Raw genomic sequence first — 12,990 nt, 5'->3', positions numbered from 1 at the left:
CCAGCCTGATGGATACTCTGGCAGGAAAAGTGAGGGGCTGGGTCTTTGACAAGGTTAGGGGGTGGCTCTAGAGACCTCTCTGGTATTCTTGGGTTTCCCTAGTGGCTCAGACGATAAAGAATCTGCCTGCAATGCAGGAGAACTGGGTTTGATCCCTGGGTCAGGAAGACCCCCTGGCGGAGGGCATGGCAACCCTCTCGAGTATTCTTGCTTGGAGAATCCGATGGACAGAGGATCTTGGTGGGCTGCAGTCCATGGGACTGCAAAGAGCTGAACAGGACTGAAGCAACTTGACTCACTTTCCAGGGACCTTCTAGATGCCCTCACTCAGCCAATGAGCTGAGACTGGGAGGGGGCTGGAGCAGTGGTACAGCTTGGCCTGGAAGGTGACCCCCAGGCTCCCTGACTCCTGGCCCAAATTCCTTCCAGAGGGTCAGGCTTCCTGGAAAGAAGAGGGGCCAGGATTCCCAGAGGAAAATCTTTCCTGAAGGAAATCTCTAAGCTGACGTTCTGCTCCTGGCTCTGGGGTTTGCATGCCCCAGGGCAGGGAAAACCTGAGGAGGCCCCCCACCTCCTAGGTGGCCCCAAGGTGAGGGTCAAGACCCCAGAGGACAGCGTGTGCTGTGGCCCTGCCCCCACCCCTAGCCCCTGCTTCCTGCACAGCCAGCTCTCAGTGGAGGAAGCCTAGTCACGGGGAAGGAGAGCCTGATGCTCTAGAGAGACCCTAGCTTCAGTCAGCCCTCCTGACTTTGTGTCTCCCTCTGTGAGATCAGGCTCTCCTCCATCAAAGGGCTGAGAAGGGGACTGAGATCCCATAGACAGGGTGCCCAGCACTGGGCTGCGGGAGGTGGGGACCCACAAACAGCACCGTCACCATGATCCTAATAAAGGAAGAGCTGCCCCTGTGGCTCAGCGTCTCCTCCCCCTTTCCTTCCCTCCTCCTGCTCCTCATTATCTGAGGCTCTCAGGTCCTCAGGACTTAGAGCTAGATCACATCTTCTCTGGGTGCCATGTTCTGTGTGTGTTCTCATCCAGTCTGATGGCTTTAAGACTCCACTCAATAGACAAATATCCTTGTGCACCGAGTGTGTGCCAGGCACTGTTCTAGGTCTGGACAGAGAGCAGAGAACTAAGAACTCTGGCCTCATAGAGCTGACACTCTAGTACAGAAGATGGACAATGTACAGCCAGTATGCAGTGTTAGGTCAGTGGATGATAAATGCCGTGATGAAGGAAATACTTGTGAGAAGAGTTATTGGAGTGTGTGGGTATGAGTGGCCAGGCAGCTCTTTTGGGTGAGTGGGCGTAGTAGGCATTTATGAAGATATTGAATGAAGTGAATAGGCTGTATGATGAAAACTCTGGAATTCCTGCCTCCGGAGTTGATCTCGGTTGGGGTCCAGAGTCAAATCCAGCTGCCTCCTGATCTGTCCCTCTGGATGTCTCAGGACTCCTCACACTCACCATGTCCCATCACATCTCTTGAACCTCTGGACCACCTCCGCACACACACACTGATCCTTCCTCATCTATCCCATCTCAGTCAATGGCACCACCTTCACAGATGCTCTTCACAAAACACTCATGAATCTACCCACTCTTCCTCTTCTGCAGGGCTACCTGGTCCAGATCCATCCGTCCGTCTCAGCTGGACACCTGCCATAAGCTTCTAACTGATTCCTGTTTCCATTCTTTCCCTCAAAGCCTGTTTTGGACTAAACTCAAACTAAGATACCTTTGAAAGCTTCTCTTCAGTAGAAACAAAGACTCCAAAACATCACCTCCAAAGCCCTGCGAGCTCAGACCCCTTTCTACCTCTCCAGCTTCATGATCTCTCTCTCTCCAGCCACTGAGAACTTCTCCCAGTCCCTCTTTGTCATCTCAGGGACGTCCCCCTTACATGTCTCAAGTCCCCCAGCCCTGAACTGAGACCAGAGCTCAGCCTGGCACACAGTAGACCTGTGCTCAGTCTATGCAGCTCTAAGCCTGTTTCCTCAACCAGAAAATGGAGATAATAGCAGCTGCTTTTAGACAAGATTACACCCTGTGGAGACTCTCCCTGGCAACTTTAGCAGAGAACAACTGTACTAGAAGGATGCTGGGTAGCTTGGAGAATTATTATGGAGGGACCACGCTCAGAACAGGAAGGAAGTGAGCTGGGCAGCCAGGGCACAGTCAAGGTCAGCTGGTCCAGGCACCACGGCCATTGGAAGCACACACTAGATGCTGCTTCAGGCCCTGCAGAAGGAATTCTAATCTGACCTGTGTCTGTTTGTTACCTGCTCCCTAGGTGTGTGTCCAGGCCCCACTTGCGGGGCAGGTCCAATATTTATCTGACCTTTTAAGTTTCCTATTAGGGTGAAGCCCAGTCTGTCACAAATACACTATGGGGACATCCTCAAATATAGTGGGGAGTTTAGGTTCTCAGTGGTTCCCCTCCCTGGAGATGTCCATCACACAAGGCCATGGTGCTTTTAGGAGGATTAAATGAGATAGCACCAAATCCAGGAATTCTCAAACATTTCCACTAAAGGCTGAAGAAATGGAATATATCCTGGCCAGGAGATCCAGCCTGGAGCCTGAGGCGGTAAGCTCATGTTGTTGTTGTTGTTCAGTCGCTCAGTTGTGTCCAGTTCTTTGCTACTCCATGGACTACAGCGTGCCAGGCTTCCCTGTCCTCATGTTATATTAAAAAACAAAACAAAACAAAACAAAACCCTGTCATTTTCCAGATGGCTCAGTGGTAAAGAATCTGCCTGCCAATGCAGAAGACACAGGAGATATAGGTTTTATCCCTGGGTTGGAAGATCCCCTGGAGAAGGAAATGGCAACCCACTCCAGTGTTCTTGCCTGGAAAATCCCTTGGACAGAGGAGCCTGGTGGGCTACACTCCATGGGGTCACAAAGAGTTGGACATGACTGAGCACACACGTGTGCACTTTTAATAATATACCCATAATATATCATGCTTATTTCAAGACAAAATAATGGTTTCCTCCTAATGGACTGTGGGCTTCCCTGCCCTATTTGCTTAATGACGCAGAGCAGTTTCCTTTTGTGCATTATTTGAGCAACTTCTGGTTGACACCAAGAACAAAGCTTAAATTAAGTTTGTGGAGGAGAGGGAGGAGAAAGATGGGGTGCCAGATTTCCGTGGGAAGTGAGCAGAGGTGAGAAGAGCAATGGAGGGATTTGGGGCCCCTGCTAGAGTCTGCCAGGGTCCAGAAACAGAATGTTCTGGAAGTGCTTCCTTCTCCCCAAAGCACCAGAAATCTCAAGCTCTTTTTTTTTTTTTTAAAGGGATTTGCATAAGGAGTGATCCCAGACTAGTAACAAGAGTGTAACTGGGGCCAGTCATCTGGGCTGATGGGCAGCTGGCCCCAGCTCAGCATGGACATGGATCACTGCAGTCACTGGGTGCCCTGAGGGATGGCATGCTGCAGGCAGCAGTGGACACTTGGGAGCACGAGGGGCAGGGGCGCTGCAGCTGGGATCAGGGGAGTGCCTTCCCTTGGCAGTAGTGCTGAGAGGGTGGCATTGGCTTTAAGGCTGGTCAGGGCCAATCTAGGGAGGGGAAGAGATCTGAGGGACTCCCCACACCATGAGCAGCTTGGTGGCCCAGATGGGTGGTTTTGGGGAACTTTGTTCCCTGAGGAAGCTCACCCTCCTTCCAGGCAAAGAGCTTGAGGGATTTATGGAAACAGATACCGATTGTGGTGGGGGGTGAGGAGATGGGCTTGAACTAAGCTCTCCCACCTCCACCACTTCTCCATCCCTGGTCAAAAGCAGACCCAGAAAAGACCAACTTGGCAAACACTCACCAGCCCAGCCTGGCTCCAGAAGAAACCTCAGGTGACAGCTCATAGGTTCTGTCGGCTGAGAAAGGGGCCCTGAGGACTTGGGCTGCAGCGGGGCTGCTGTGGACACAACAGTTACAAGAGGTCGTACGTGTCGTGCTCACTGCAGGTTGAGCTCTGCTGTGGATTCATTTGTTCCTCCCAGCAGCCCCTGAACTGTGCACTCAGTGTCCCCATTTTCACAGGCACAGAGATGTTAGCTGGTCAAGATCACACAGGTGTAGGTGGCAGAGCTGGATTTGAACCCAGTCATGTGGGTTCAGGACCTTAAAATCTGCCTGGGTTTGATTTGTACCTTAGACCCAAAGGGATAGAGTGGCCAATATTTTTTCAGCACCAACAGACTTACTAGGTGACATTATCTCCATTTCATTCATCTTCAGGGCTATTATTATTATTATCCTCCTTTTATAGATGATGAGACTGAGGCTCAGAGTGAACATTATGTCATTTGCTCAAGGTCACACAGTTACTCTCTGTCAGAGCCCAGATTTGAATACAGGTCTGTCTCCCCGTGAAGCTCAGCAGGTAATAGAATCTCAGTAAACACTGAGCCCCTTCTCTCTTCTCGTGAGTCGAGGAATCATCTCCTGGCTCCTGTCTGTCCTGCTCTGGCTGCAGTGCCCCCATCTCAACCAGACCACTTCCTGTTGACAAGCCAGCAGAACATGACAAAGAGGGTGCAGATACTAGGGAGGGCTGACTGGAGCTTTGCCTTAATTTCCTGGGCCCATCAGCCATCCTACAGAGATTTTTCCACAGGAGACAGCCACACAGACAAGGATCACATGGACTGGCAGTTGATGCCTGACCCCCGGGGATGAATACCTGAGGCCTCTCAAGAGCAGAGTCCATTCTCTCTCCACTTAGAGGAGGACTGAGGAAGGCTGGGTCCATAATTTTTCTAAGCTGGTCTAGAGCCAAAAAATGGGAACATCTGGGCCCCCAGCTCTGTTCTGGATGTGGCTCAGGACACAGTCTTGTGGGTGGGGGGAAATGTGTCAGCTAGAGTCACGCTGCATGGAGGAGGCTCTGGCTGACCAGCTCAGGATGGAGCCTCTGATCACAAGCCCCCAGGAGACAGGGAGCCCAGGCCAGGCTGAGAGCAAGGAAAGTGCCTGAGGCTTGGGCACCAGGGATCTTCTCCATCAACTTTGTATGCTAAAGGGCTGGAGGAGGCCCTGACCATGCAGCTGTGGGCTTGGGGGCCACAGCTCCCTCTCCCCAGATCCCAGACCCCAAGCCACCTCCTTCCCTCTGCCTTTGGAGACAGGCCTGTGGGGGCATCTCTCAGCTCCTCCCCCAGCCTGTCCATCGAGGCTGTAGGGAGCACGGAGACCATCTGGTCACCTATCCCTCCCCTGACCCCTTCTTCTTTACTTTGTATACTTTTGAAAGTTAAAATTTATTTTCTTAAAAAAGTAATACATTTTCAAAGTTTGAAACCAAAATGCTCTAAACAGCCACACCCTGAGAGACATCACTTCTACCTGAGTCTCCATCCACTCTCCCCTCAGCTCCTCGCCCCCTCCAGGACCAGGTGACCGCTCCACTGAATTCACAGGAGCCCTTCCCTTGTTTCTTCTTTTTCATTTTGTTCAAGTGTTTATCTGTTTTTTTTGGCTGGACTGCGTCTTTTTTTTTTTTTGCTGTGCGCCAGCTTTCTCTAGTCGTGTGGAACAGGGGCCACCCTTCGTTACAGTCCACTGGCTTCTCATGGCAGGGGCGCTTCCTGTTGCAGAGCACGGGCTCTAGGGGCACAGGCTTCAATAGTTGCAGCATAAGGGCTCATTCACTGGGGCTCATGTACCCTAGAGCTTGGGCTCAGAAGTTGTGGCACACCAGACTTAGTTTCTCCGAGGCATGTGAAATCTTCCCAGACCAGAATTTGAACCCACGTACCCTGCAATGACAGGCAGATCCTTATCCACCGCATCACCAGGGTAGCCTTGCCCTTCCCTTGCTTCTTGATGTAAATCAAGCATATACAGATGTATACAATTTTAGTTCTCTTTTTTATTACATAAAAAATAGCATGCTGCATGTCAATCTGTATGTTACTATCTTTTGATTTTACTTAGAAATTTAACAACAGCTGCCAGTGATATGGAAGTAGCAGGTGAGCTTTTAAAGGTAAACACTGAAATACGGAAAGCTATTATACCATGGGTATCACATTCTGTGACAAGCTGAAAATCTGTATGTTCCTTCTTTAGACGTGTATGACAGGGTTTGGAACTGTTAAACCATTGAAGTTTCCATCAGACACAGCCCATCAGATACTCACTTGGCTGTTCTTAATGGGAGATATTGATGGAAAGCCACAAAGGTGGCTTTGTGTCACTGGAATGACATTCCATTTAATGCCATACCCAAACAGACGAAAGTGTGAGCTTTCCAAGGAAAGGCATATCCATTGGGCTGGAAGCAGGCAGGATTACAGTGTAGAACCTAACAACTCAGGAGAGTGTTCTACAGCCCAGTGACCCTAGGGAGGGGCTCAGTGGGTAAGTAGTGCCATTGCTGCTGGTAGATGGATTTTGTGTACCTCCTTTAACATCCTTCCAACCCTACCTACTCCTTGGAGAAAGAATACAAATTATGAAAGCAATGATCGAAGGAACATATATCTCTGAGAATTTATATAAGTAAAAATAAGGAGTGGAAAACAAAACTCCTTGTGCAATGGCATGAAGAGTGGATTAGAGAGCAGGGGAACAACTCTTTGTCTGGCTTTGGACAATGTGACCTCTATTTTGTCATTAATGAGAGAATTGCCTTAAATGATGTCAAAGTCAGTCCTAAGTGTTTATTTCTGTGGATTAATAATTGATTGTTTATTTTAAATGGGGAGGGGAATATAAGGGATAAAACAAAAGTAACTATGTAGGAATTGGGAGGTCCTTTTAAGAGATAAAAAATTGACCTGAAGTGATGGTGGTGACTGGTGATAACTTGACATTGCACCTACTGACTGACTCTTGAATCTGCCTCACCATCTCCTTGGACCAGTTAGTCACCACTATTCATTGTCTTGACCATCACAAACTTCCCCATGGATTTTCCTTCTTATATTCTTACCATTCAATTTTTTTCTACACCACCACTACTACCGAATCCAGGCTCTTACTGCTCCCTGCATGAGAGGCCAATAAACTGAGATGAGGTTTGGGGGCAAAGAATAGTGACTTTATTGGGAAAGTCAGAAGACCAAGAAGATAGTGATAGTGTTCCGAAGAACCATCTTACCTGAGTTAGAACTCAGTCTTCTTTTATCAATACTAAAAGAAGAGGTGGAGGTGGCTGTAAACTTTGTAAACTTTTTGGTGCAGTAATCCTTTGTTTTTGTTTTTCCTTTTCTTTTTTTATTTTTTAAATTATGAAAGTATGAGAATACATTTGTAGGAGACTAGGAAAGTACAGAACAAATTTTATGTAGCTCCGCTATATATTACACTTATTTCTTTAGGTAGATAAATTAAGATTTTTAGTTGGAGTTTCAATATCAAACTTTCCAAAATTAACAGAATGAATATCCAGGAAAGAAGAAGGGTATGCATGTGTGCAGGCTAAGTTGCTTCAGTCGTATCTTACTCTTTGTGACCCCATGGACTGTAGCCCACCAGGCTCCTCTGTCCATGGGATTCTCCAGGCAAGAATACCAGAGTGGATTGCCATGCCCTCCTTCAGGGGATCACCCCAATTCAGGGATCAAACCAGATCTCCTGTGTCTCCTGCACTGGCAGGAGGGTTCTATTAGACCTGAAAGCACCATGAATCAATTCAACATAATTAAGATTTATACAATTTTCACGCAAAAGTAGGATACAAATTCTCTCTGGGTTCCCATAGACTATAAACTAGGAGATACTGGAACATATCCAGGGACATAAAACAATGTACAAAAATTTCATAGTCTAAAGGTGTTGAAATCGTATGGAGCCTGTTGTCTTATCACTGTGGAATTATGTTAGAAATCAATATCAAAAGATTTGAATATACCCCTACACGTTTTCAAGTGCAATGTGACATATTTACCAAGAGAAATATTTGACGTAGCCATTGAAAACCTCAGTAAAGTGAGAAGACTGAAAAAAACACAGAGTGTGATTGCAGAGAAAAACACATTTAATGAGAAATTATTCTCAAAATGAGAAATTAATATGAAAGGTATTTTGAAAACCGAGGTATCTGGAAATTAAATGTCTACTTTTAAGTGATGGGTGTACCTAAGAAGCCATAACAAGGCAAATTAGCAAATATTTGTAACAGAATAAAAATGAAAAGAGAATTTACCAGAATCTGTTGCATTCACCTGAAGCTGCTCAATGCAACTAAATACAATGTGTAATCTTGAATAAGGTATGAAAACAAATAATGGACACTAATATAAAATTTTGTGAAATTTGAATAAAATTTGTCCTTTAGTTAAGTAATACTATATCATTTGTTTATTTCCTGTTTTGTTTTTTATTTTTTTACAGCATAGTATTTCTTCATATTCTCAGAGTTGGATTAGAAGTTTCAAGCCTCGTTCAATTTTTAGAAAAATCACTAAGATAATAAACTTTTAGACTTTTAGCAGTAATACTAGATGCCAAAATACATGGGATTTTATTGACTTTTCAAGTGAATATAAGTTAGAAATCTAGCATTCTATTCATATGAAGAAAAACAAGTGGAATCAAAATAATTTTTTAGCTAGGAAAAAGTTCATACATTTTAAAAAATAGTTATCACATTATTCATTCTATATATATGTCAGTTCAGTTCAGTCACTCAGTCGTGTCCAACTCTTTGCGACCCCATGAATCGCAGCATGCCAGGCCTCCCTGTCCATCACAATCTCCCGGAGTTCACTCAGACTCACGTCCATCGAGTCCGTGATGCCATCCAGCCATCTCATCCTAGGTCGTCCCCTTCTTCTCCTGCCCCCAATCACTCCCAGCATCAGAGTCTTTTCCAATGAGTCAACTCTTTGCATGAGGTGCCCAAAGTACTGGAGCTTCAGCTTTAGCATCGTTCCTTCCAAAGAAATCCCAGGGCTGATCTCCTTCAGAATGGACTGGGTGGATCTCCTTGCAGGCCAAGGGACTCTCAAGAGTCTTCTCCAACACCACACTTCAAAAGCATCAATTCTTCAGCACTCAGCCTTTTTCACAGTCCAACTCTCACATCCATATATGACCACAGGAACAACCATAGCCTTGACTAGACGGACCTTAGTTGGCAAAGTAATGTGTCTGCTTTTGAATATACTATCTAGGTTGGTCATAACTTTCCGTCCAAGGAGCAAGCGTCTTTTAATTTCATGGCTGCAGTCACCATCTACAGTGATTTTGGAGCCCCCCAAAATAAATTCTGACACTGTTTCTACTGTCTCCCCATCTATTTCCCATGAAGTGACGGGACCAGATGCCATGATCTTCGTTTTCTGAATGTTGAGCTTTAGGCCAACTTTTTCGCTTTCCACTTTCACTTTCTTCAAGAGGCTTTTTAGTTCCTCTTCACTTTCTGCCATAAGGGTGGTGTCATCTGCATATCTGAGGTTATTGATATTTCTCCTGGCAATCTTGATTCCAGCCTGTGTTTCTTCCAGTCCAGCGTTTCTCCTGATGTACTCTGCATAGAAGTTAAATAAGCAGGGTGACAATACACAGCCTTGACCTACTCCTTTTCCTATTTGGAACCAGTCTGTTGTTCCATGTCCAGTTCTAACTGTTGCTTCCTGACCTGCATACAGATTTCTCAAGAGACAGGTCAGGTGGTCTGGTATTCCCATCTGTTTCAGAATTTTCCACAGTTTATTGTGATCCACACAATCAAAGGTTTTGGCATAGTCAATAAAGCAGAAACAGATGTTTTTCTGGAACTCTCTTGCTTTTTCCATGATCCAGCGGATGTTGGCAATTTGATCTCTGGTTCCTCTGCCTTTTCTAAAACCAGCTTGAACATCAGGGAGTTCACGGTTCACGTATTGCTGAAGCCTGGCTTGGAGAATTTTGAGCATTACTTTACTAGCATGTGAGATGAGTGCAATTGTGCGGTAGTTTGAGCATTCTTTGGCATTGCCTTTCTTTGGAATTGGAATGAAAACTGACCTTTTCCAGTCCTGTGGCCACTGCTGAGTTTTCCAAATTTGCTGACATATTGAGTGTAGCACTTTCACAGCATCATCTTTCAGGATTTGAAACAGCTCAACTGGAATTCCATCACCTGCACTAGCTTTGTTCGTAGTGATGCTTTCTAAGCCCACTTGACTTCACATTCCAAGATGTCTGGCTCTAGATTAGTGATCACATCATCATGATTATCTGTGTCGTGAAGATCTTTTTTGTACAGTTCTTCTGTGTATTCTTGCCACCTCTTCTTAATATCTTCTGCTTCTGTTAGGTCCATACCATTTCTGTCCTTTATCAAGCCCATCTTTGCATGAAATGTTCCCTTGGTATCTCTAATTTTCTTGAAGAGATCTCTAGTCTTTCCCATTCTGTTCTTTTCCTCTATTTCTTTGCATTGACCGCTGAAGAAGGCTTTCTTATCTCTTCATGCTATTCTTTGGAACTCTGCATTCAGATGCTTATATCTTTCCTTTTCTCCTTTGCTTTTCGCCTCTCTTCTTTTCACAGCTATTTGTAAGGCCTCCCCAGGCAGCCATTTTGCTTTTTAGCATTTCTTCTCCATGGGGATGGTCTTGATCTCCCTGTCTCCTGCACAATGTCACGAACCTCATTCCATAGTGCATCAGGCACTCCATCTATTAGATCTAGGCCATTAAATCTATTTCTCACTTCCACTGTATAATCATAAGGGATTTGATTTAGGTCATACCTGAATTGTCTACTGGTTTTCCCTACTTTCTTCAATTTGAGCCTGAATTTGGTAATAAGGAGTTCATGATCTGAGCCACAGTCAGCTCCTGGTCTTGTTTTTGTTGACTGTATAGAGCTTCTCCATCTTTGGCTTCAAAGACTATAATCAGTCTGATTTCGGTGTTGACCATCTGGTGATGTCCAGATGTAGAGTCTTCTCTTGTGTTGTTGGAAGAGGGTGTTTGTTATGACCATACCATTTTCTTGGCAAAACTCTATTAGTCTTTGCCCTGCTTCATTCCTCATTCCGAGGCCAAATTTGCCTGTTACTCCAGGTGTTTCTTGACTTCTTACTTTTGCATTCCAGTCCCCTATAATGAAAAGGACATCTTTTTTGGGTGTTACTTCTAAAAGGTCTTGTAGGTCTTCATAAAACCCTTCAACTTCAGTTTCTTCAGCGTTACTGGTTGGAGTATAGACTTGGATAACTGTGATATTGAATGGTTTGCCTTGGAGATGAACAGAGATCATTCTATCGTTTTTGAGATTGCATCCAAGTACTGCATTTTGGACTCTGTTGATCATGATGGCTACTCCATTTCTTCTAAGGGATTCCTGCCCGCAGTAGTAGATATAATGGTCATCTGAGTTAAATTCACCCATTCCAGTCCATTTTAGTTTGCTGATTCCTAGAATGTCGACGTTCACCCTTGCCATCTCTTGTTTGACCACTTCTAATTTGCCTTGATTCATGGACCTGACATTCCAGGTTCCTCTGCAATATTGCTCTTTACAGCATTGGATCTTGCTTCTATCACTAGCCACATCCACAACTGGGTATTGTTTTTGCCTTAGCTCCATCCCTTCATTCTTTCTGGAGTTATTTCTCCACTGATCTCCAGTAGCATATTGGGCACCTAATGACCTCGGGAGTTCTTCTTTTGGTATCCTATCATTTTGCCTTTTCATACTGTTCATGGGATTCTCAAGGCAAGAATACTGAAGTGGCTTGCCATTCCCTTCTCCAGTGGACCACATTCTGTCAGACCTCTCCACCATGACCCACCCGTCTTGGGTTGCCCCACAGGCATGGGTTGGTTTCATTGAGTTAGACAAGGCTGTGGTCCTAGTGTGATTAGACTGACTAGTTTTCTGTGATTATGGTTCCAGTGTGTCTGCCCTCTGATGCCCTCTTGCAACACTTACCATCTTACTTGGGTTTCTCTTACCTTGGGCGTGGGGTATCTCTTCACTGCTCCTCCAGCAAAGCACAGCCGCTGCTCCTTACCTTGGACGAGGGGTATCTCCTTACTGCTGTCATTCCTGACCTTCAACATGGGATAGCTCCTCTAGGCCCTCCTGTGTACACACATATATATCTGTATAGAAAAGCTTTTCCACTACTCTTGATAAAGTTTTGAGAAAGAACAGCAACAACAAAGAGTTGGAGAAATTGGAAAACATAAACTAATTGAAATGAGAGTACTGCACAGGAAATAGAAAAAGTGAAACACACTAGATAAAAGTAAAAGGTCATCATATAGTCTGGTTGTTTTTAAACATGGCTGGTCATTAGAAACACATTTAGAGCTTTGGAGAAAAAAGCAATATGTCGGCATTTGTATTTTTCAAAAAATTCCCAGATAATTTTGATATGTGTTTGGATTTTAAAAAGTGATACAGATTTTTCTACTAAGTGGTATTTTTAATGACATAGAATTCTACTATTTTCTGTTGACCAATTATGATACAATGATATTAAGTAAATAACAGTTACATAATCATAATAGTAAAAGAAGTTTATCAGTTTTCACAATCAATAGCCAGGCAAAAAATAAGATTACAATTGCCAGCCATAATGGAAACATGATCAACCTAACAATATAAAATAATTACGTACAATTTGGGGCGTAAGTAGCGTGATATGGTAAGTAGAAGTGCATACATGCACAAGTTTTCATCTGCCCAGCCAGTCTATGTTTTTTGATTGGTGCATTTAATTCATTTAGATTTAAACTAATTGCCTTGGGTCCATGTGCAGATTGGAAAAGATTTTTAAGACATGAGGCAGAATGAAAGGAGAATAAAGTTTATTAGAGTGAGGAACACTGTTAGAACAGTGGGCCAATACAAGGGAGAGCAAAACCCTTTCAAACACGTTTAGTAGCCAAATTTTATAGCATCAAAACAGAGAAAATTTCTACTGAAATGGTGGCATTAGGTGATTGGTTAGATTGCTATGGGGTAGGTAATACGGTGGGTATTTTTCTTAGTATGGGATCAGAGAACTAGCCAGTTTAGATCCAGAGGCTCATGGCAAC

This window comes from Capra hircus, chromosome 21 (genome assembly GCF_001704415.2).
Source record: "Capra hircus breed San Clemente chromosome 21, ASM170441v1, whole genome shotgun sequence".
NCBI lineage: Eukaryota > Metazoa > Chordata > Mammalia > Artiodactyla > Bovidae > Capra > Capra hircus.
This window is presented reverse-complemented; position numbering follows the sequence as displayed.